The sequence below is a fragment of the Gopherus evgoodei genome, chromosome 6 (assembly GCF_007399415.2).
Source record: "Gopherus evgoodei ecotype Sinaloan lineage chromosome 6, rGopEvg1_v1.p, whole genome shotgun sequence".
NCBI classification, from domain to species: Eukaryota; Metazoa; Chordata; order Testudines; family Testudinidae; genus Gopherus; species Gopherus evgoodei.
This window is the reverse complement of record NC_044327.1, coordinates 119776430-119799863: the sequence shown is the minus strand read 5'-3', so window position 1 is coordinate 119799863 and position 23434 is coordinate 119776430.

The window sequence follows — 23434 nt, the reverse complement described above, 5'->3', positions numbered from 1 at the left end:
TTAATCCTGCACTACACCGCGTCCCGTTCATGGCCCCTTTCCAGCATGGCCTTTGATATCTGCCCATAGGTATCGTAATTCCTACGGCTGGAGCACAGCTGTGACTGCACAGCTTCCTCCCCCCATACACTGAGGAGGTCCATCAACTCGCCATTGCTCCATGCTGGGGCTTGTTTGGAGCGTGGAGGCATGGTCACTGATTGATTGCACTCCACACCTGGCTGAGCAAACAGGAAGGGGATTTTTAAAATTCCCAGGGCATTTAAAGGGCGGGTCACCTGAGGCCAGGGCAGTAGAGTGCAAACTGATGAGCAGAGTGGCTGAGCAGGTATTCTGGGATACCTCCTAATACCCTGGAGGCCAATTACAGCGCTTTTCGTGGCCACACTTGACGAGCAGCGCTGCATCACCAGTGCTGCAATCGTTATACCCCAAGCAGACCAGGTGTACAGCCAGTGCTGCAGCCAGGGAGTTGCAGCGCTGGATGTGCCTTGCAGGTGTGGACGGTTACTAAGTTGCAGCGCTGTAAACCCACCACCAGCACTGCAACTCTCCAGTGTAGCCAAGCCCTAAGAGAAGCTCTAGGTGGTGCAGAGCCAGCCTACAGCCAGTGTAGTTGACTCTTATGCTGCTTGCTCTCAGTCCCCATTGAAGGGCATGTGACTAGGAGAAAGGAGGTGTGGCCAGAATGGCTGTACTCAGCAGCGATCTCCTGTTGGTGTATCAATCCTGTGGGACCACAGCTAGCCAGCCTCATTTAGAGTAGCCTTGAGGCTTCTCTAAATTATGTTGGGACTGGTGCAGAACCTGCCACTACAACAGGGAGCAACAAGTAGTTCTTTAGCAGCAATGCCCCTCAGCTAAAATCCTTTGCTGGTGGTTACAGCTGAGGATTGAGTCTAGGAACTCCAAATCTGAGGGCTGGGCTTTAACCACTAGCCTACACTTCCCCTCCAATGCAGCTGTGCATGGATGAACCACACAGGAGGGGTTAATAAAGTGATTTTATAAAAGGCAATAGTAACAGTTTAGCACAGCTTGCAATGCTGATTTCAGCACTAGTTGCTACACTTCTTGTTTCAAACTATGGGATAACCAGAGGAGGTGCTGAGCCCCTGTGGAAAGGGTGATGCACAAATTAGATGCAAACCCCCCAAAAGCAGTGAGCCACACAGCTGCAGGCAATAAAAACCTTAAATCAGCCCAATCTCTTGATATTTAAGAAGCAAAGCCCTGTTCGTTTGCTGTGGTGATACCCAATCATGCAGTTTGCTATGACTCAAGGCCATTTTGAACAGAGTAAATAATGGTTTGTTTTTGCAATCTGTCATGATGATGGTGTAATAGTCACTTCCAGACCGCTTTTACATGCAACTTTGGGCCCCCTCAGGGTAGTTGCTCAGAAACTAGATACCTGGGGATATGAGTCATTAATGGAAGGACCTCAAGACCTAAATAACAGCTCTAGAATGTAGAGTAGTTATGTTTCATAGCTTGCAGGGCTGGTTTTACAACTTTTTTTCAACCCACAGCTTCATTTATTCAAACAGGTATAAGGAAAAATAATGCCCAAAGGTAATTCCCCATATATTTGTATTTTATTTAGGAAAGCCATAATAGGGATGAATTTTTACCAGGGATTTTCTGCAGTGTTCGAACAATTCAGAATTTTAGAAGTTTTATTCCATGTTCTTTACCTAAAGCCCTTAAACCATGTCTGGCAAAGCATTACAGTAGGGGGTCATCTCCGTCCCTTCCTTGTGACAAATCTTTGCTGTTCTTTCAAAAGAAATATTACAAAGTTATTAGTAACTCCAAGCCTGCATTTGGAACTAGGAAGAAAGGCATTTTGAATTGACCAAGGTATAATGCCTCCACGATGCACATCAGCTGCAAACCAACTGAATTCAAGTGGTGAGGAAGAGCAAGAGATAAGTGGTGTCCTTGTGTCTGCAGCCTACAAACTTAAGGGAGTTGTTTGAACCACCAGAAAGCGGTAGGGAAAAGTGCTTCTTTAAGTCTCATCAAAAGTTGTTCTGAGTTTGTACAGCACTTAACACAATGGAGTCCTGGTCCCTGGCTGCAGTTCCCAGGTGCTACCACATTATAGTAAAGGAAGAAACCCCCTTTATTAAAAGGATGAGGAAATTGTAAAGCTAAACACGGGATATTGTGAGAGAGAGAAGCAGCCATCCATTACCTCTACGGGGGTCAGGGTCAAAAAGACTTGAACTGGGTCACTTCTCCTTCTGCAGTGTGTGTGATACAGGAACTCCTGGTGTCTAGAGGTCTAGGGGAGAGTTGAGGGCCCAAGGGCATCCCCAAAAATCAACTTGAGAAGGGCACCCTCCATGTGAGAGCTTTCTGTTCTGTAAAGGAGGGGGGCCAGCTGCCTCCATAAGACTGACCCACTCCCCTTGCCACAGACTGAGCTCTCTGCAGGTCCAGGGATCTATTTGGGTGAGTGGGTGGGACAGGACTATCCTGGCACCCAGCAGTTATTCCCCCAGAAGATAATACAGGCCAAGGCTCTATTATACTTACATGGCCCATATTGTGCATTTAGGATCCCCCCCCCCCCGCATTTTAGATGGAGGTCCTAGCATCAGCTATTTCTGGAAAGCTCGGCCAGCTGCTGCCAGGGAGAGGTCAGAGCACAGAGTCTGCATGTGGATGGCTCTGGACTCTTATTGGTCCCACCAGAATCCAGGTGGATCCCAGAGCATCTTCAGTGTTTTGGGCACTGGTCCTCTGGCTTTTTCCATGGAGGGGGAAGGCGCAAACCCCACATCCCTGGGAAAAAGCCTTGCAAAGGAAGCCTTTAGACCTTTCTTCCCCTTATCTTCCACTTGGGGTGGGCTTCCCTAGTCAGAGGGGAGCAGATCCAGACTTTCTGGAATAGAATCTTTTGACCATCCTTGTGCCTTTCAGGTTTTGTTATGAAAATGCCACACAGGAGCCACTCACTTCTAGGGTCAAATTGGACTCCTTGAAGGAACAATAGTATTAATAAGTTAGCTGAGCTAAATTCATAGTGGAGGGCCAGGACTGAATTCAGACCACTATGTTTATAGATGTTCATATTCTTCTTCTAAAACAATCTGTCATGGTACAGACTGTCAGAGGAGAAGAGTGATTTCTGGGTGCCTCAGTGTTGGGGGTCTGAAAGAGGCCTGGCTTTCAGAGGGGTGGGGTGTAATCAGGCATTCCTAAAAATCATCGCCCCTGAAGGTGTCTTATTGGGCTCCGAACAGAGGCATCCAAAATTAATTACTTTGGAAAACGTAGGGCTGTATTTTAAAGAAAAATATCCTAGAATATCATCCTGGCTTCCAGCAAATGCAATTTAGTGAAACAACATTCCATAGCTAATAAGACAAGTCTTGTGATTAATTATCCATTTCCATGTAAAAAACTCAAAAACCAGCTTTACAGCCTTGGCTGTCCCAGGTCTTATTGATAAAATGGCAGTTGCCATTGAGAGGAAGCATGACTAGTTTGTACACAGATCCTTCAAGTGAATCAGACTCACAGCACACCAAGAGCAGCTTGGATTTTCACACTGCTTTTCACATAATCAAAGATGTTCCAAAGTGCTTTAGGGAGCATTACATTATATACTAATAGATAGGGGATTGCACAGGCCTGGGGCACCCATTAGGTGCCAGACTGCTCTAGGTATTAATGCCAGCTGGGCTGTAGTGGTCCAGGGAGAGAAAGAGGGACTATCAGTCTATCAGCACTAGGATTATCCAGCATTCTTTACAAATTGTGCTAAGGATCTTTTATCTTCGATATGAGCCACCCCTAGATCTGGCAGAAGGGACTTCAGTTCCAAGCCATTTTAGACTGCAGCTGCTGCCAATAGCACCCTGGTACAATGGTACAAAGTGGGTAGATGACACATGTCTTTGATTCTTAGCTGTGACTGGCACTTTCAGACTCAGAGCCAAGAATGGAACATACTCAGCTACTAAGAAACACTATGACACAGGACATTTTTGCATGTCCATCTTCCCTTTTTGCATGGCACTATTGAATTATGGGCACAAATCTGAGCACTAGCCTCTCTCCCTGGCTGCAGGCTTGGATAATCGGGCAAATATGCCCACATTCATTGTACAGGTGAAATTTTTCCTGCTACAAGTAGGGTTGCCACCTCTGAGGTACAAAAAACAACAACCTGGGACTTCTAGGCTCTCTTTCCTCAGCTCAGAATTGGAGATGGCTTCCAGGAGGAGGGCCCCACAGATTAGGAACAGCTGCCACCATGATTTCATAGATTCCAAGGCCAGAAGGGACCACTCTTATCATATAGGCTGACCTCCTGTCTAACACAGGCCACAGAACTTCCCCAAAATGATTCCAACAGTCTTTTTTTTTAGAAAAAGATCAAATCTTGATTGAAAAATTGCCAATGATGGAGAATCCATACTACTCTTGGGAAATTGGTTGAATAGTAAGTTACCCTCAATGTTAAAAGTTCACCTTATTTCCAGCCTGAATTTGTCTAACTTCATCTATCAGCCATTGGGTTGTGTTATACCTTTCTCTGCTAGGCAGAAGAAACCATTATCTAATATTTATTTCCCATGTAGATACTTAGGGCAGGTCTACACTACACTTAGGTCGATCTAACTTGCATCACACCTTTTTGTGAAAGATATTTGAGCAACGCAAGTTACAACAACCTAAGCTTCCACCTCTCACGGAGGTGGCATAATGACGCTGATGGGAAAACACCAATGCGGACATGCTACAGCCTGCCTTCAGACTACTATCAAGTCATCCCATAACCTTCTCTTTGCCAAGCTAAAGAGCTAGACTCAAGGAACTCACTCATGGTATTTCACAACAATTCCTAGAGCATATCTTCCAATATAAACTTTAAAGATGATGGTGAAGAGCATGATATTGTAGAGCTGCTGTCTTGAACACCTCTCAGTGCTCCAGCAGCTTATTAGTCAGCTAGAAAGTTGCAGCAACTGCTTAATGCTGTCTGTTGGGGAAGCCGTGGAACAGCTTGGAAGGAGTAGGAGCAGCAGCACCAGGAAGAGAGAGGCTAAATCCCCCATCCCCACCCCAGCAGCAGCCTAAAAAGTGACTCAGCCAACAAAAACCCAGACACTGACTCAGCTAACAAAAACCAGGGTCACAGGAAGACATATAGATTTTCCAGGACAGTTACCTAAAAAGAGGGACAATCTTGGGAAATCTGGACAGGCAGCAACCCTACCTGAATGCTAGGCCTCAAGCATCCTGAAAATTGAAGCCCTAAGAAAGCGTCACAGGGCACTCTTCTCACCACTGGACAGCACCTCCTCCTGGCAGTTCTGAGGAATAGCTCTGCTAAGCTGATGCCCCTTCCTGAGGTTGCACTCCAGCTCTGTCTCACACACACACTGCAGCCCCTCTGTCGCTCCAGGAGCTGTTTTCTTTTCTTGACTCAGCTTTCCAACCAGGTCTCTCAGCAGTTTCCCATCCTGGGGTGATCTTTCAAGGTCTTCCTTCACAAGCAGCATCAGTTAGTCCTCACACCTACTGCCCAGAATGTCACTTAGCAATATCACTCTACTGTGGGTGCTACTCCCAAGCCTTGTAGCAAACAGTTAAGGGCTGCAGCTATACCACCCTACTGCTCTCGCCCTGGATTTCGCCCCAAGCATCTTCTCCCATACCTCAGGAAGCTGATCTACAAATTTCCTCCCATTTACTCCCCATGCTATTTCCAGCCTCTTGGCTATATTGGAGGGCTCCCACCCACCCCTGTTCCTTTACAGGTGAGCTTCCTTCTCATTAGCTCCCTCCACACAGCCTAAATCTCCCATTTGCAGCTTAACTGATTGATTGGGCCTACTTGGCCTAATTCAGCTCTGTCAGGGCTGGTGTGAGGAGTATGCCCCACCATCACAAGGAGACCTCTCTGCTTAAAGGAAATGAGAGCTACAAATCTGATCCAGATCAGGTATCAGGCCAGTGGAGCTGTGCTGATTTGCATCAGCTGAGGGTCTGCCACATGGCCTTTCCTTTTCAATTAACCAGGATATGGCCAAGTCTTTTCTCGATTGTGATCACCTGTACATTAGTGAGAACGATGCATTTAAGAAATTCTCTAAATGATTCTGTAATAATGATGTAGAATTGCTTGTGAATAGGGGATCCCTGACAGACTGTTCCGTTTGCAATCTGAGTCATAATTAATATGTCGAATATAAGGGAAATTGACTCAAATCTAATTTAAATGTCATCTCATAGAGGAAGTGCATCTATAACAGCCAGCATTTACCAACAGTTACCACACCAGCATCTCTGAACTCTCACAGTTATTTTCTCTTAAGTATACTGTAGGGAAGTAGCTATGATATCTCTGACGCAGTTGGGGGAGAACAGGAATAAAAATTAGAAGCTGTGAATAAAATGGATTGCCTGGAAAGTAATTTCCTTTAATTAAGAAAAATGTTCTAGACAGCCACTGTTTGAAAATCCTCCATTAATCATAGGCTAGTTACTGTGTGTGTGTGTGTGTGTGCGCGCGTGCATGTGCATACATACAGAATTTAAACTGGATCTCCTCTTTCCTACAGCGTGGTTTTAACTTAAGTCCCACAGTGGGACACCCATTTAATAATATCTAGCTTGTAAAAGGTTCTTAACCCTAACCTCTTTAATAGACATACGAAAATCTGAAAATGTAACATATTTCAATAATAAGGATTAATATATAATATAGGGCTTTTGCTAGGGAGGTGGGGAAAGAAGGACTGTGGCTAAATTCCAGGGGTTTAAGTGTTCTGGGTTCTGTTCCCAGCTCTGAGCAGACTTCCAATATGGCCTCAGGCAAGCCATTTAACTTCTCTGTGCTTCAGTTTCCCCATCTGCAAAATCTGTCTCACATTGGTGTAGTTATGCTAATTTAATTAGCATCTATAAAGTACAATGAGATCCCAGACAGAATGTAGAAATGCAAAATGGTTGGTCGCTGGTTTCTTTCTAACCTTCCTCCACTCACTTTTGAAAGTTATTAGTTCCCATTTCCTCCTCAACAGTCTTGAGAGCTGTAGAGTCCCCAGACAAGGTTCTGGGGTGCTCTTATTTTACTAAAAGCAGCTAATGCTGCACTCAGAACCACGGGGACAGACAACTGACTTCTGAGAATAGACTTTTACTTCCAGTGAAGTAATCCACTAAAGTAGGAGGGTTTCTCTTCTTAAAATGGCAATTTTATTGGAATGATAACTAATACACAAAATTAAACTGAATAGGATTCAGTCTTTGCAATGGAAACTGTACCTTACAATACTTTACTATTCCTAGAAATAAATAGTCAGATTAAAGCGAGAAATAATGAATGCTAGCAGAAGGGAAAATAAACTTAGAGGTTTGGGCAAGGACAGAAAAGTATTTTCGGCTGAGATGTGAAATAAGTCTGAGTGAATGAGGCTGCAAGATACCAGAAATCTGAAGTGGACTGAGGAGAAGGATCTTGCACTAATCATAGTGAGACTATGTGGAGTGACACAGAAGAGGGCCAAGTTACATGTGTTCAGGGTACCTCTCACATTTGAAGAGCACTGGAACTTTGCTTAGCCGTTCCATCCTCAAGATCACTTTCCTAATAATTATCCCAACAACCAAACATCCATTTATACAAGATGTTGAGGACATGCCAGGCACTGGTTATGTACTATTGAGCTTCAGTTTTAACTATAGAGAAACAAATTATCCTCTAAATCATGTTGCTGTCTGGGTTGAACATAGAGAAATGAATGGTGTTTCTATTGGTAGATTAACGAAAAATTAATGATGTTTACACAAGACCCTTAAAATGCATTGTTACCAAACAGAAAATTAAGCTTGGCTGGACAATACACAAAGGAAGAATGCATTTCCCCTGTCTTTTTTGCTTTTCTCTCTTAGCCTGTTCCATATCTGGCTGCTTTCCAGGAGCGCCCACTTGGCTGCAGTAATACTTTGACACCACTGGCCATTGATGCAATCTGGTGTGCTGGCTGCATGCACACGCCGCAAGGTCACTCTCATTTTCTTCTCTCTTGTTACCCCAGGAGGCAAGCCTTTCAAGAAAAGAGATACACCGCTGGATCCCATTAGATGTGGGAACGGGCTGGTAATTACTGTAGGACCCACTAATGGAGAGAGAATGGAATAAATCTATAATGCTCACAAATTGCAGATTTATTCTTGAGGCCTGAAAGGAAAGGAAAAGCTGAATGTACCCAAAAAGATACAATCTGATATTTTATCTCATTTTTGCTTGAAGTATCTTTTAAAAATCCCATGTTTTATTTCAGAAATTACAAAAACCAAAATTCCCTCCATCCAAATGTTGCATGCTGGTCTTGCACCTGACAAGGTATATTTTTAAAGCATGCTCCAAATCTATGAATTTAGATCTGCTTTTCTTCCCCAGCTTTTTGCCTGCCTCTATTCTTGGGCTAAGGGAAATGTATAATCTGATTCCTAATAGGATTTAGATGTCATTGTTTATAGACTCTGAATATTAATTTGTAATGTGAAACTTTTGCTTGGTCTTGCAGAACGGGCAAATTTGGTTTGATCACCATGCTGGTGATGTCTTGCAAAAATATAACTAGAGCACATAATCCTGACAATTTGTAGGAAAATTGCTTTTTTCAGTAGAAGTGAATTCAGACCAATCAGGGGATTGGATTAGTCAAGCTTGACCTGCTAAATTGAAACAGACAGTTGTACAGCATCAGATGTTCATGGCATTGACCTTTCTAATGAGAAATAGGTCTGTTAGATCTATTTTACTCTCCTGTAAAATATTTTATGAATCTGAGTGGCGCTTTCCATTATTTAGGTATGTATCAAGAGATGGAGGATAGGTTACAATGTGAACCACTAATCTTAACTTTTTGTTGGCTTGTCCAGGTGGAACATGTCTAATTTGTTAACTTGCTGACCTCCTTTCTCACTGTGCCAAAAACCTCAAAAGACCAGTCATTAGTGAATACCTTTTATGAGGAGAAGAATAAAACCAAAGCTATCCAGCAGAAGTTCTTTTGGCAAATCTCATGAAGTATGCATTCTTTCATGCTGTGCAGGACAATGGCAAAGGGCTGCTTAGCTTTCTTGTCACATCCACAATTCCAGTCTTCAGAGGCAGCTTCGAGGTTGACAGCTGAAACTGACTAGTTAAGGGCAAGAGGGTGGAGGGGAGTCCAGCTGTTCCCATCTTACACCCAGCTGGTGGATGGGGATTTGCCGTTGCGACCGGGCAGCAGAAGACCGGAGACAGGTGCTTGGTTGTCTTCTTCCAACATTCAATCTCGGGAGAGCATGGCTGATGCTACCTTGTGTACTGTGTATGCCACCTGCTATCTGTGTTTCTGCCCTCTTCCCAAAGGAAGATAGTTACATGGCGTCACTGGCAATCCAAAACATTTCATTCCTCTGAGAAAGTTAAAAGCACATGGATTTCTCTTTAAGTGTATCTGGAAGTTTTCAGCAAACAGATAGAAAGCAAAGGGTCTTCCCCCTCTTGCAGATCTGTTAGATCACTACACTGGAGGGCCGAGGAGATTGTTCCCTCAAGGCATATTGGCAGTGACTTTGCAGAGGCTTGCTCACTTTCCTTTGGAACAGTGACCAAAGTGGATTGTATGAGGGGGAGTTGTATATGACTCAGTTTCATGCCACTGTGAGGGTGGGGAGCAGGCAATGTTGGAACAGAGACCCTGTCATCTTTCTGTGTGTCCCAGGTGTATGTGAGAAAAGAAGAGAGTTTTCTTTTGGCTGCAGGCAGGATTTAATTAAAATCAAGTGGTGTATCAGATGTTTCCTTTCTTCATTTTATCTTTCTTTCTGCCTTTCAAGCCGCGTCCCACTGTGATCCCAGCAGATGAACAGGGACCGAGACAGTTGTGCATTTCCAGAACAGCTGGCAAATGCCTACACCTGCCATGATTTTTGACAGTGAAAGTTCTTCGGCTTCTTCCATCCTCTCTGGGGATATTGTCCAATCATTTATCTCTGAAAAAAAGTATCATCTAGCTGGAACTGCCATTTGGAAACCCAGTGAACAAGTCTTTTGTACTAGCTAGCACCTTGTCTTTTCGCCCTTTTGACTTCTTCTATGGCAGAGCTGCTGCTGAGGTTGGCAGTGAGAGCTGAGATCTGGTTGTGACATTGCACTCTATATGATTTTATGAAAATATGCTAATGAGAGTGAATATAATGTAACTGCAATATGCTTCATGCAAAAGGTCTCTTGTAAGGTATCATTACAAAGCTTATAATTACTGACGTGTTCATCCTATTTGTATGAATGTATCATTCTTGTATCTGAAACTAGAAATAAGAAATATAATTCTGAGGGCCTATTTTAATTATGCAAAATGTGGGCCATTAGGGTAGTTTGGAATCTTGATGGCTCCCATCAACCAGGACAATTGACTGTGGATGGCTCTGTTTGCAGGCAGACCTTCCTGTGAGTCAGGCTGGGAGGAATGAAGGCTTGGGGTCTTACAGTGACATGTGATGATGTCACCTGAACTGGAATCGATCTTTAACCTGGTGTTTTTCCATTGAGAAGGAGGGGTAGGAACCTAGAGGGACAAAGGATTCCCGCCTTATGCAAAAGATATATAAGTGGGTGGAACAGAATAAGGGGGTGGCCATCATGAGAAATTCCCTAACTACCATCTGAGCTGGAACAAGGGCTGTACCAGGAGAAAGGACTGTGCCCAGTCTAGGAAGGTGTCCAGTCTGTGAAAGAAACTTATTGAAATATCTCTGAGGGTGAGATTTTATCTGTATTCTGTTTCTTACTGTATTAGGCATAGACTTGAGGGTTTTATTTTATTTTGCTTGGTAATAGACTTTGTTCTGTCTGTTACTACTTGGAACCACTTAAATCCTACTTTCTGTATTTAATAAAATGACTTTTTACTCATTATTTAACCCAGAGAATGTATTAATACCCCGGGAGGGGGGGAAGACAAACAACTGTGCATATCTCTCTATCAGTGTTACAGAGGGCAAACAATTTATGAGTTTATTTGGGGTTTGGATCCCATTGGGAGTTGTGCATCTGAGTGTTAAAGACAGGAACACTTCTTACCCTGCTTTCAGTTAAGTCTGCAGCTTCGGGGCACGTGGTTCAGACCCTGGGTCTGTGGTGGAGCAGGCTAGCATGTCTGGCTCAACAAGACAGGGTGCTGGAGTCCCACTGGCAGGGAAAGCAGGGGCAGAAGTAGTCTTGTCACATCAGTTGGCAGTCCCAGGGAAGTTCTGTGATCCAACCCGTCACACTGGTCTCACAGTTCTCAGGCTGTGATGGTCAGCAAGACAGAATCATTCAAAGATGATGCACAACCTGAACTAGGCAAGCTGTCTCAAGAATGAAATAGCTAGGCCAGGTCTCTTAATCTCTGTACATCCATTTTACCGCCTGTACAATGAGAATAATATTTTCCTCTCTCATGGAATTATTGTGAGAATAAATTAATTCAGTGTCAATGGCCCAGCATATCTAAAAGATCCCCTAAAGCTCAACAACTCCACTGCTCAAGCACCGTGAAACTTTTTCTACCACAAGGATAAAACTCATTTGTGCAGGAAACAGAACTTTCTTGGGGTTTGGTCTCAAACTGTGCAACAAACTCCCCTAGGATCTAAGAGCCATCACAAACCTCACCACCTTTCCCTACACGGGCAAGGCACACTTCTTTAACCTGCTTTCTCTAACATAACCACAGAGCAGTGTATACATTTAACATAAACAACCCTCCCCTTACCAAACTAACAAAACTCATTTCATACACAATTCTCCCCCTGGGGAGTGGATGAGAGAGAATGAACCACACATGACAGATGTTTGTCATGTCACTTAATGCACTATTGGCAAGTGCTCAGCTGCTATGGTGAAAAGGGCAGTCCAGGTACCTATTGAAAATAAACTGGAAATTAGAACTTCAATAGAAATGCAAAATATCATCATCATGTCAGAGTGAAGTTTGCAGAGCCATGCTCAAATGCTGAACTTCTGTCCATACTGAAGTAAATTCAACATGCCTGCTTGGATCTGAAGCCATGAAGTGAACCTAAGCCATGGGCCTTTTTAAAATGTATACCATTTAAGAGGATCTTCTTATGGTAATCCCCACTTGGGTGAATATTTAGTTCTCTTCAATGAAGCTTAGTTATTAAAGTCTGAATGATACTTAGCTGGCACAAAAGAGTCATTTTCAGCAACTGAATTCATTCATTTTAAATTTCTCTGAAATAGTAAAAAACCAACCAACCCCAAACCAAACATACCCCCACAAACAACTCAAACCCAGAAACTTACATACACTTACTTTCAAGCAAATGTTCTCATTCATTTCCAGTTACAAATCACTGCACATGGTTTTTAAAGATTAGCTGTACTATTCAGTTCATACTTGCACTCTCATTGGAATAAAGACAACACTTCTATTCAATGCAAGTAATAGATTCAGCGATTTCTAACCTATAATAAAAATTGAAATAAAAAATCCACAAGAATTTGCTGATGATTTTCCAAGTCAGAAAATTTAGTCAAGAAACGTCTCCTAAGTAAATATATTAAAAAAATAAATTAGCTTCACGTGACCTGAATACACTTACAAGAATTTGACCTTCTGTGTGACCCTTTGAAATCAGGCAGATTGTTGTCTACAACGAATTAGAATGCTAAGCAATAAATAATGAGCTATTTCCCAAAAGTGCAGTAGTTTAGGCCCTGGTCCTGTAAACACCTATGCCCAGCTTTAACTTGAAATCAGGGCTTAAAGAGCACTTGGTTGCAAGAGTCTCAGACCCAGCAGATAAATCATTACAACTCCAGAGGGGTTACCCTTGGGCTCACACGTCAGCCCTGGCTGGGGGGAAATCCCCGTCTGATTGGCAGTTTTACACACTTCCCCACCTCCTCCGATGTAAGCAGAGAGGGGGGCTCTGTTCTCCCTTCCCTGTGAGCAATGGGGACAGCTCCCCCCCCCCACCTCCCTGGAACACGCAGCCTGGAAAAGGACAAAGGGGACCTTGCTGCAGCCACCCTGTCAAGCCCTGAAAGAGTTGCAGGAGGAGCAGACCCTGGAGGAGGAGCAGACCCTGGAGGAAAAACCCCTGGAGTTGCAGGAGGAGCAGAGATAAGCCTGGGGAGGGGAAGAATAGTTACTGGGGCAGAATTAATGTGGAGACTGGGGGTGAGTTAGTGGGGGTGGGGTGAAGTTAGATATTTTTTCATTTCTGCGGAAAATGATACCTCCACCAGACACTCTTCTTTCAGACTGCTTTGAGCACTGCTTTAAACAGGTGAATAGCCCAACTGACTTCAGCAGAACTATTCACCTACTAAAAATTAGACAAATACATGTGCAGAATTAGGGACTTATACAAAACTGAAGTTTACTTAGTTTTCACTTGTGACTTTGATTACACACACACAACTTGCTAGATTCAGAAAGACAGTTGATCCCAGTACACTTATTTTTAACTTCATTTTTGCCTCCTGACTTAAATCAATATAAAACCCTTTAAATGCTTTAAACTTAAAGTATGCTGGAATAATAGATCACATTTGCAAGGTATGATAAGAATCAATTGCTTCTTTCTGCCCCCAATTATCTTTTAAATAAAGATCATGTAGAGCCTTTTCCTACAATTTGACAGGAGTTCCTATTTGGAGGTATGGTTCCTAGATCTTCTTTGACAAATAAAAAATATTGTCTTTTATTAAAAGTGAATAGTCGATAGTTCATTTTATAGCTGCCATCTACAATTTTCCCCTGACATTTGAAGGCAATTAAGAGGAAAGACTCAATTTGTTATTGCATTTTAAAAATGTATAGGAATTCTTGGGGGTATTATTTTAGGTTGACTTTTCTAATGTAGCTTTTTGTCAAGGATAGGTTAATTTTTTTGGTGAAAGATTAAGCAATCGTTTAAGTGGTTGTAATTGAAAACAGGTGTTCCAGCTGATTCATACCAGGGTTCCTTTAGAGCGTCTCCCTTGGAAATGCTTTAATTTTTGTGTTTTTGACACATCAGGCATCAAACATTTCTTCCTGCTTCCAATGGCAGTCACAAACTTTCTTGTGCAAGCCTCAGTAGATCAACTTCATAAATACCACTTTGTCCCCAGTGATTTCCAGGGAGAGGAAAGATGATCCAGTACTTAGGGCCGGACCCTGGGACTTGAGAGAGTTGAGTTCAATACCCTGTTCTACCACAGATTTCCTATGTGACCTTGGACAAGTCATTTAGGGAAAGATGTTAAAGGTATTTAGATGCCTAAAGATGTAAATAGGCACCTGCTGGGATTTTCAAAAAATGCCCAAGGCCCAGATCCTCAAAGGTATGTAAGTGCTAAACTCCTCTTGGGAGTTAGGTGCCCAGGCACTTTGGAAAATCCCACTAAAAAAACTGGTGCTTAGCCTTTCTGTTCCTCAGTTTCTCATCTGTAAAATGGGGATAATAGTACTTCTCTGTCTCATAGTGGTGTTGTGAGAGGGGACCAGACCATTAAAGGTGGTGAGATGCTATGTTGCTGGAGATCACAATATTACCTAAAATAGATTGTTTATTCTATGCAGGTGTGGCAGGAAGAAAAAAAATCAATCTCCACAAAGCCAATCTCCCTATCCCCACAGGAAATGACCAGGAAATTCTGAGTGGCAACGATGTGAGGCAGACTGTGTCAAGATAGCCACAAATAATTCAAGCTTTACATTTTGTAGCCTTTGTAAACTCTGTTTTACTGACATTTGTTTGGAATTTACTATTGTATGGGCTACAACGAAAATTTAAAAACACACACACCAACCCTTGTGCCTTTCAGTTTCACAATTTTAGAATTCCAGTTATTAAAATAATTAACTATAAATCCCAGCAACAGCCTCGGAATGGCTAATAGCCACTGTTTCTTAGAAACTTGCTTCAGGGGCATTTGACTTATTAGCTCCGTTACCCTTTCTTCCCTAAAAACCTAGTGAAAAGGGCTTCTCTCTCATCATCACTCTATAAAATCTTTAATTTTGCCATTGTGGTACTTTTGGACATTATGCTATAAAAAGTACTGCATTTTTTCTCCAGCCATCAGGTAGTGACAGTCTTATGTATCATATTTTGAGAGTTTTTACCTTTTTTGTGTCTGGCCCAAAGGAACACATCTGTAGAAGAGGACATGAAATTGGAATGGTCCCAGGTAAAGGATATGAAATTTCAGGAGTGTCTGGACAAGCCATTTTGCCTGGGCAATCTTTATAATGTTGATGCAAAGTAGGGGTGTGTGTGTGTGTGCGTGCGTCCGTGTATGTGTGTTGGGGGGTGGGGATTGCTGCATCTCTACCCTCCTTTTCTACATCCCTTTCTGCTCCTTATACTATGTTTAAACTAACTGCTTTATTTCTCTGTTTCTTTGTCCCTCTGTGCCTTATTCTACACAGAACCTACACCTAGATTAACTTCCTCTCTGCCACATCCCAGGGCTCCAACATCTTCCATTTCAATACATATGTACAAAACAGCCCCTTCTGGGTTGTGATTAGGGTATAATGGCTAAACCCCACCCAGTCTACATTTGCCCTGTCATGCTCCTGTAGCATGGATGGACCGGCCCCAGCGTGCTTATATACATCACATGTGCTCATCATAAGATCTTTTCATGCTCAAAGTGATATGGCTGAGGCTCATTCAAATAAAGTATTTTGCACACTGAGCTACCTTGTGACTTAACAGCGTAATATAGTTTCGCAGTCCATTAGTTCTTCCTGGCCAGCCTTTTTGCAGTGGCAACTGGAACCCAAAAGAATCATAGAAGATTAGGGTTCATAGAACCCTAGATTGGGAGAGACCTCAGGAGGTCATATAATCCAGCCCCCTGCTTAAAGCAGGACCAACGCCAACTAAATCATCCCAGCCAGGACTTTGTCAAGCCAGGCCTCAAAAACCTCTGATGATGGAGAGTCCACCACCTCCCTAGGTAACCCTCTTAGTGAAATAGTGTTTCCTAATATCCAACCTAGACCTCTCCCACTGCAACTTGACATCATTGCTCCCTGTTCTGTCATCTGCCACCACTGAGAACAGCTGAGCTCCATCCTCTTTGGAACCCCCCCTTCAGGTAGTTGAAGGCTGCTATCAAATCCTCCCTCACTCTTCTCTTCTGCAGACTAAATAACCCCAGTTCCCTCAGCCTCTCCTTGTAAGTCATGTGCCACAGCCTCTAATCATTTTCCTTGCCCTCCGCTGGACTCTCTCCAATTTGTCCACATCCTTTCTGTAGCGGGTGGCCCAAAACTGGATGCAATACTCCAGATGTGGCCTCACCAATGCCAAATAGAGGGGAATAATCACTTCCCTCGATCTGCTGGAAATGCTCTTACTAATGCAGCCTAATATACTGTTAGCCTTCTTGGCAACAACAGCACACTGTTGACTCATTCCAGCTTCTCATCCACTGTAATCCCCAGGTCCTTTTCTGCAGAACTGCTGCTTAGCCAGTCGGTCCCCAGCCTGTAGTGGTGCATGGGATTCTTCCATCCTAAGTGCAGGACTCTGCACTCCTCCTTGTTGAACCTCGTCAGATTTCTTTTGACCTAATCCTCCAATTTGTCTAGGTCACTCTGGACCCTATTCCTATCCTCCAGCGTATTTACCTCTCCCCCCAGCATACCTACCTCTCCCCTTGGTGGAGGAGGAGTGTTTTTGGCAGGGAAATGAGCAGAAGAAGAGGCCCATCCTTCCTTCTCACCATACCTGCCCCTTTTCCCAATGAAAAGCTGGAACACTTTACAATAAATGGCAGGAGAGGAGGAAAATGTAGTTATTCCTCTGCAACCTCTTTAATGTTTACTCCCAGTCAGATATTCTCTCCACACCTTTTCCCTACTCTCAGGGTCCAGCTTTTACCCTTCTGTTTTCCCCCAGTCACAGACACCATTTCACATCTAGCTGTCTTAATGTTTTATACTGCCACCCATAACCATAGTATCTGCACCCCTTCCACATAAAAATCAATAGCAAAATCTTTAAGGGACTGTAGAGTGTCTGGCCTCTCTTCCTTTGGTGGTCAAACTCTGCTGGGGCCGGGGTTTTTTAAGACTGCATTAATTCTCCATACTCACATCTTTGTTTATCCCCTTCATGCACTGAGGCCTTCCCAGTCCAGTCTCTCTGACTCAGAACCTCTCCATGCCCAAATCCCCTTGCATTGCTCCAACCCATCATGCCCTCCTCAGACTTTTCCCTGCAATCTCAGACCTTCCCATACATTGGGTGTATAACTCAATCCCTAACACCAACCTCCTCCTTATCTCCCAACTAAATCCTCTCACCCAATCGCTCCCCTACTTCACCTGACCACCCACAGGCTTCACAACCACATCACCTTGATGCTCAGAAATTCCCCTTTCCTGTCAGGTCAGCAGCCCAGCTCAGTAGCTAGAACGGGGGTAAGGGTGCTAGGAAACTTAGTCAAGGGTCCAAGCCAGAGCAAAGGAGGTGCTGATGCAGGATTGGGGCACGGCAAGCACAAGGCCAACCACAGCTGCAGGCCAAAGCATTGAGCAGCCCTGCTGCTAATCTTAACAGCTGGCCTGCCGGCTGCCCTCAGCTAAGCAGACAGGCTGGCCAATCAAGCAGTCCTAGTACAATCCAGCTGAGCTCTTTAATCTGCCTGGAGGCTGGGTTGGCTAGTCCTCTAGCTCAGGTGAAGGTGCTCAACCCTGACTCTCCCCAGTTGACTGTTAATCTGCTATTACATTGTTGCCAGCCAGTCAGCTCTGTCATCCCAAGAGACATGGTTTGCACCACACATCCCTTTCAGACTTCTCCAGCTGAAACAGTCAGATGAAAAGAACTTGCCCTCTAGGAAATGAAGAGAGGCCCAGGGTATGTTCCTCTGATGTAATGCCCAGGGACACTATTGCCATATATGTGGCAATTAGGCAAAATAGAGTGAGACTCCGCTCATTAGAATTTATCTCCACTTAAACAGGGAAAGTAATCTTAAAACAAAAAAGAAAAGCATTTAATTCCATAAATATCTATAGCTATGTGTGATCCAGAATGTCCTATTTCAGGTTAATACCCAAATTGCAGGAAGCAGTGAAATTCCAATCATCAGAACGTGCTATTTAAAATGGAGTTTGCAGGGGTAGAAATGGAAAACAAGAATAAAACCGTTTTTACATTGTCACATATAATGGGAGGGTGCATATAATGGGAGGTAATGATAATAACAACTTCCATGTGCCTTGGGATTTATGTGACTTTTGCACACACGGGCCCAGAGGATGATGTGCATGTGGACCACTGTCCTGTGCTAGAAGAAATATCAAGGAGATGTGAGGATAAAATTGGGGCTGCTTTACAGAGGATATAATTCCTAGTACTACTACACCTAGTGAAGTGCTAGTTTATTGTGAATGCTTATGGTGCAGAAAATGAGTTCCAAGCAGAGCATGAAGTCCACAGGTGAAAAGCCTGGCTTAATGAAAGCAATGAGACTTTTGCCTTTGACTTAAATTAGATTTTACTTCATGTGCAAAAGTATTCATAGGCCTGGCGTCATCACAGACTTTGATCAAACCCTGCTTTAAATGCAAGTATAATTATTTTCATTTGAAATATACCTCTACCTCGATATAACGCGACCTAATATAACATGAATTTGGATACAATGCGGTAAAGCAGTGCTCCGGGGGTGCGGGGCTGCGCACTCCGGTGTATCAAAGCAAGTTCGATATAACACAGTTTCACCTATAACACGGTAAGATTTTTTGGCTCCCGAGGACAGCATTATATCGAGGTAGAGGTGTACAACCATTTGCCTCCAACAGGCTTCTGACTATTCCCTTGAAGACGATATCTCACAAATTAGAGGTTTCCATTGTTGTGTCCTATTGTATTATGATACTAGAACACGGAAGAAACCAAACTACCAACCCTCCACAATCAGCTGTGACTGCATATAGAAAACAACAAATTAAGTAAATAAAACCAATATGGAATGATATGAATCATACAACAGCATTTATAATAGAAACAACTTATCCATGTCTATTTCACTAATACATATTCATTCAGATAACAAAATATATATTCTTGCAGAGAAAGTGGAAGAATTGATTTATTTCTCCCAGTCCAAGCAATTTGAAACAAAACTATTACATTTGCCTTTATAAATCCTGACAATCTCATATTTTCACCATCTGGCTTGGAGAGAAAACTGGAGATGAGAAAACAGTTGACTTTTCCATTACTGTTATTTTTATTGTGCTAGCACCTATGAGCCCCAGTGATGAGCTCATAGCACCCCACAGTACTAGGTGCTGTACAAATATAGACTATATAGACATGGATTAGGTGTTCTAGGGGCTTTGAAGCCAAAGGAAGGATTTTCTTAAAGGTAATATTGAGTATTTGCCGTCCATTATAAAGTATAAAAATTTGGTCTTAGTGTCATTAAAATGTGACGCTAATCTTGGTTACAAAGACCATTATGTCACTGAAGAATTTGACTGTGTGAAAATAGTGAATATTTTCCTAAAAGGAGATATGAAAACATTGTCAGAGTTTTTTTTGTTCCAGGCCAATATGCAGCCAAACAGAATGTGTGTGTGTGTGTGTGTGTGTGTGTGTGTGTGTGTGTGTGTGTGTGTGTGTGTGTGTGTGTGACAGAGAGAGAGAGAGAGAGAGAGAAAGAAATTAGAAGTTTTTCTAACAAAGTATACCAAATTTTGCATATTTCAAAAATACAGATCTTCATTCAAACAAAATTTCCAAATTCAACATTTCTGAAATGTTGAGGTATCTGTTAAATAACAGGACCATTCTGGCTGAAAAACATTCACTTGTGTGAAAAATGGCAACATCTGCACATTTTGTTTCACAAAATTGGCCAGTTTAGAGAAAATAAAATGCAAAATCCTCCAATTCTGGAGGTTTTGAAATTTCATTGCAAAAAACAATTTTTTTTTCAGATCCATAACGAGGAGAGGGAAGGAATTGTTAGAAGCAGAACTAAAAGTGAAATTCTGCAGTTTGACTTCCTAGGTGCTCACAGGGTCTCCTTGATTGCACCCGTGTCCCTAAGTTTTGTTTTTATTTTCATTTGACCGCCCCCCAAAAATGTCAATGTAAAATTCAGTCAAAGCTATTGAATTTCATCCGTTTCACACCAATTTCATATGTAACAAAGGTGGTTGAAAACTTTCAAATATTGCTGAAAAATGAACAGGATGAAATATTCATATATTTTTGCCATTTTTGTTAAAAATGTTCAAAAGTTGACCAATTCTCATTTTTAAAACCAGCTCTAATATGTAACTCAGTTTAGTGTGATTTCAAAGGAAAACAAAGCTTTGCTCAGAATTGGGACTGTTTTTTCTTAAAGGCAGTGAATGTTGGTGAACTTTCAAACATGGTCTGAGGGCTTGTCTGTATCAGGGATTTTTGTACTGGTGCATCATTTTAATCTCCCCCAGCACGGGTGAACTGAACACCAGTTTAAACAGAGGTTTATGACTTATCCGGGGTAAGACAAGTCATGAGTTTTGAGTTTGTAATGACACAGGCATGTTCTAGGAGTCTTCAGTTGTCCATGAGAAAATTTCTGCACAGCTTTAGCAAGAAGTTTTTAACATGTTCTCTCATGAGCAATATGTAAGGTCCTGATTCAGCAAAGCACTTAAGCACATGCTTAACTTTCAGCATGTTCGCAAGTTCCATTGAAGTCAATACATTTAAGCACATGTTTAAGGTATTCACTTGCTTAAATGCTTTGCTGAATTGGAGCCTGTGATAAAGTAACTCACCAGCCAGTGTGACATGACATGACATATCAGGGTCTCTTCCTCAAGCACAACTCCAGCTGACATCAGTTTCAGTTCTGTGGTGGTTCCTTCTCAAGACTGAGCACCCTGCTTGGGTTATCTGTGGTCCCACACCTTCAGGAATTAAACCAGGTCCTGGGTGGCTGTGGTCCTGTATGGCTGTAGTCCAGTAGCTTCAGACCAGGCCCTTAGCCTGACTGCAGACTTAATAGTGCTTGCCAGGTCTTGATTTGAGGGCCTTTCAGCCATCTTCATTAGTGAGCTGGTAGGGGCTCCCTCTAAACTGGGTTCCAGGCTAGGGACCCTGTAATAAACAGCTAGGGTCTGTCTATTCAGACACATTTTTATCCCTGGGCTACTTCCTACCATGATTCACCAGCCTCTTCCCAGGTACACTCCACAGATCCCAAAGGGAAACCACAATAGTTCCAGGGAATAAGCACACATAAAACAGTCCTATATCAGGCCTACCTACCCTTAGACAGGCTCTGGCATCTAGCAGTCTCTAGTTATCCTTCAACCCAAGTCAGGCCTTCCTTCAAGTAGTTCTGGAGTAAGTGCTGGCTCTAGCTAGGCCCTCTTTCATGTGGCTAGCATAAGAGATCCTCTCCTTTTCCCAGTTAGCCCCTACTGATCTGGGCTTTTCCCCTTTAGCCCATCTTGTCTCTTCTTGCAGTGGAAATGTGTGTGCGCGCGTGCATTGGTCTCTATGCGCGCACTGTTAGGCATTCAGTTGGGCAGCACAAATGCATTATTTTCAAGGTATGGCTACACTGCATTTGGGGTGTGTGATTGCAGTTTGTGTAGACACTACTGAGCTAGCTTCAGTCTAGCTAGTACAGGTACCAATGGCAGTGAAGACACGGCAACACAGACTTCGGTGTGGGCTACCTGCACAAGTAAGTACCCAGGGTCAATAGCATCTACACATGCTGATGTCACACTTCTGATTGCAGTGTAGACATACCCTTAGCTGCACTAAGACTTTCTACTTCACTTCTGAAAATCAATCTTTTCTTCATAACTGAGCTTGTCATTCTGGTTTGTTAATAGTAATAATTGTAAGCAGTGTTGTGGTAGCCATGTTGGTCCCAGGACATTAGAGAGACAAGGTGGGCAAACTAATGTCTTTTATTGGACCAACTTCTGTTGGTGAGAGAGACGACAAGCTTTTGAGCTTACACAGACCTGAAGAAGAGCTCTGTGTAAGCTCAAAAGCTTGTCTCTTACACTAACAAAAGTTGGTCCAATAAACGATATTATCTCACTCACCTTGTCTCAACGGGTAATAGCTGGAATTTCTGTAACACCTCTTTTCTAAAGTTGACAAATCATGTCACACATCTTATGGGCACAATATCTCCGGGCGATAGATAAAAATCTATGTCCCCATTCTACAAATGAGGACATTGAGCACAAGGAGGCTAAGTGACGAACCTAAGGTCATAGAGATAGTCACTGGTAGAGATGGATATAAAATCCATCCTTCCTGATTACCAGCCCTGTGAGATAACCACAGAATTGTCCTTCCTTTCTTATTAATAATTACAATTTAGAAATGAATCCTCTTGTTTCTCATTTTCTTTTTTATTGTATTTCAAGATTTCACTGTTAAAGAAAGTTGTTTTTGTCACTTGAACATTTATCATAAAAATAGAAAAAAGGTATCAGAGAAATTTAGGCCGAGATTCAGCACAGCATTGAAATGTGCTGAAGTTCCATTGATTGAAGCCCAGATCCTCCAAGGTATTTAGGTGCCTAACTCTCATTGGACTTCAAAGGTAGTTAGGTACCTACATACTTCGGAGGATCTGGCCCGCAGTGTTTTGCTAAACAGGAGCAAAATTACTCATGTTTAAAGTTAAGTATGTACTTAGGTGCTTTACTAAATTGGATGAGGTCTCATTTGCTCAGATAGGGCCTAATACAAAGGCAACAAAAGTCAGTGGGAAACTAGTTTGGTATGCAACCCTTCTCTATGAATTTTTTCCCCCTTGTTTGGGATACAGGCTTCAGCTAACTTCTTCAACTTTGACTTAAAGTAATTCCAAGCCTCTTCCACATTCAAACCCTTGAGTTCTTCAGTCCAGTTCACTTCCCAAATTAATTTACTTAATTTTTTAAAGGTTGCCTTTTTGAAATCAAGGACCCTAGTTGTAGATCTGTTTTTGTTTAGCCTTCCATTTAGTTTGAACTGAATTAGCTCATGATCATTCAAACCAAGGTTGTCCCCTGCAACCAGTTCTTCTGTGAGGTCCTCATTACTCATCAGTACTATATCTAAAATGGCATCACCTCTTCTTGGTTTGGTGACTATTTCATGAAGAAATCTGTTAGCTATTACATCCCAGAAAATCTGGACCCTACCATTATGAGTAACACTTGTCCTCCACTCTATATCTGGGAAGTCTCCCACAATCACACAATTCCCAATAGTATTTATTTAATTAAAATTATTAAAGAGGTCTCTATCCATATCTAAATCAGATCGAGGGGTTTATAGCATACCCCAAGCACAACCCCAAGCTTTCTTCCCCAAAGTGATTTTGACCTAAAAAGATTCTGTTTCTTCTAACTTCTTTACAGTC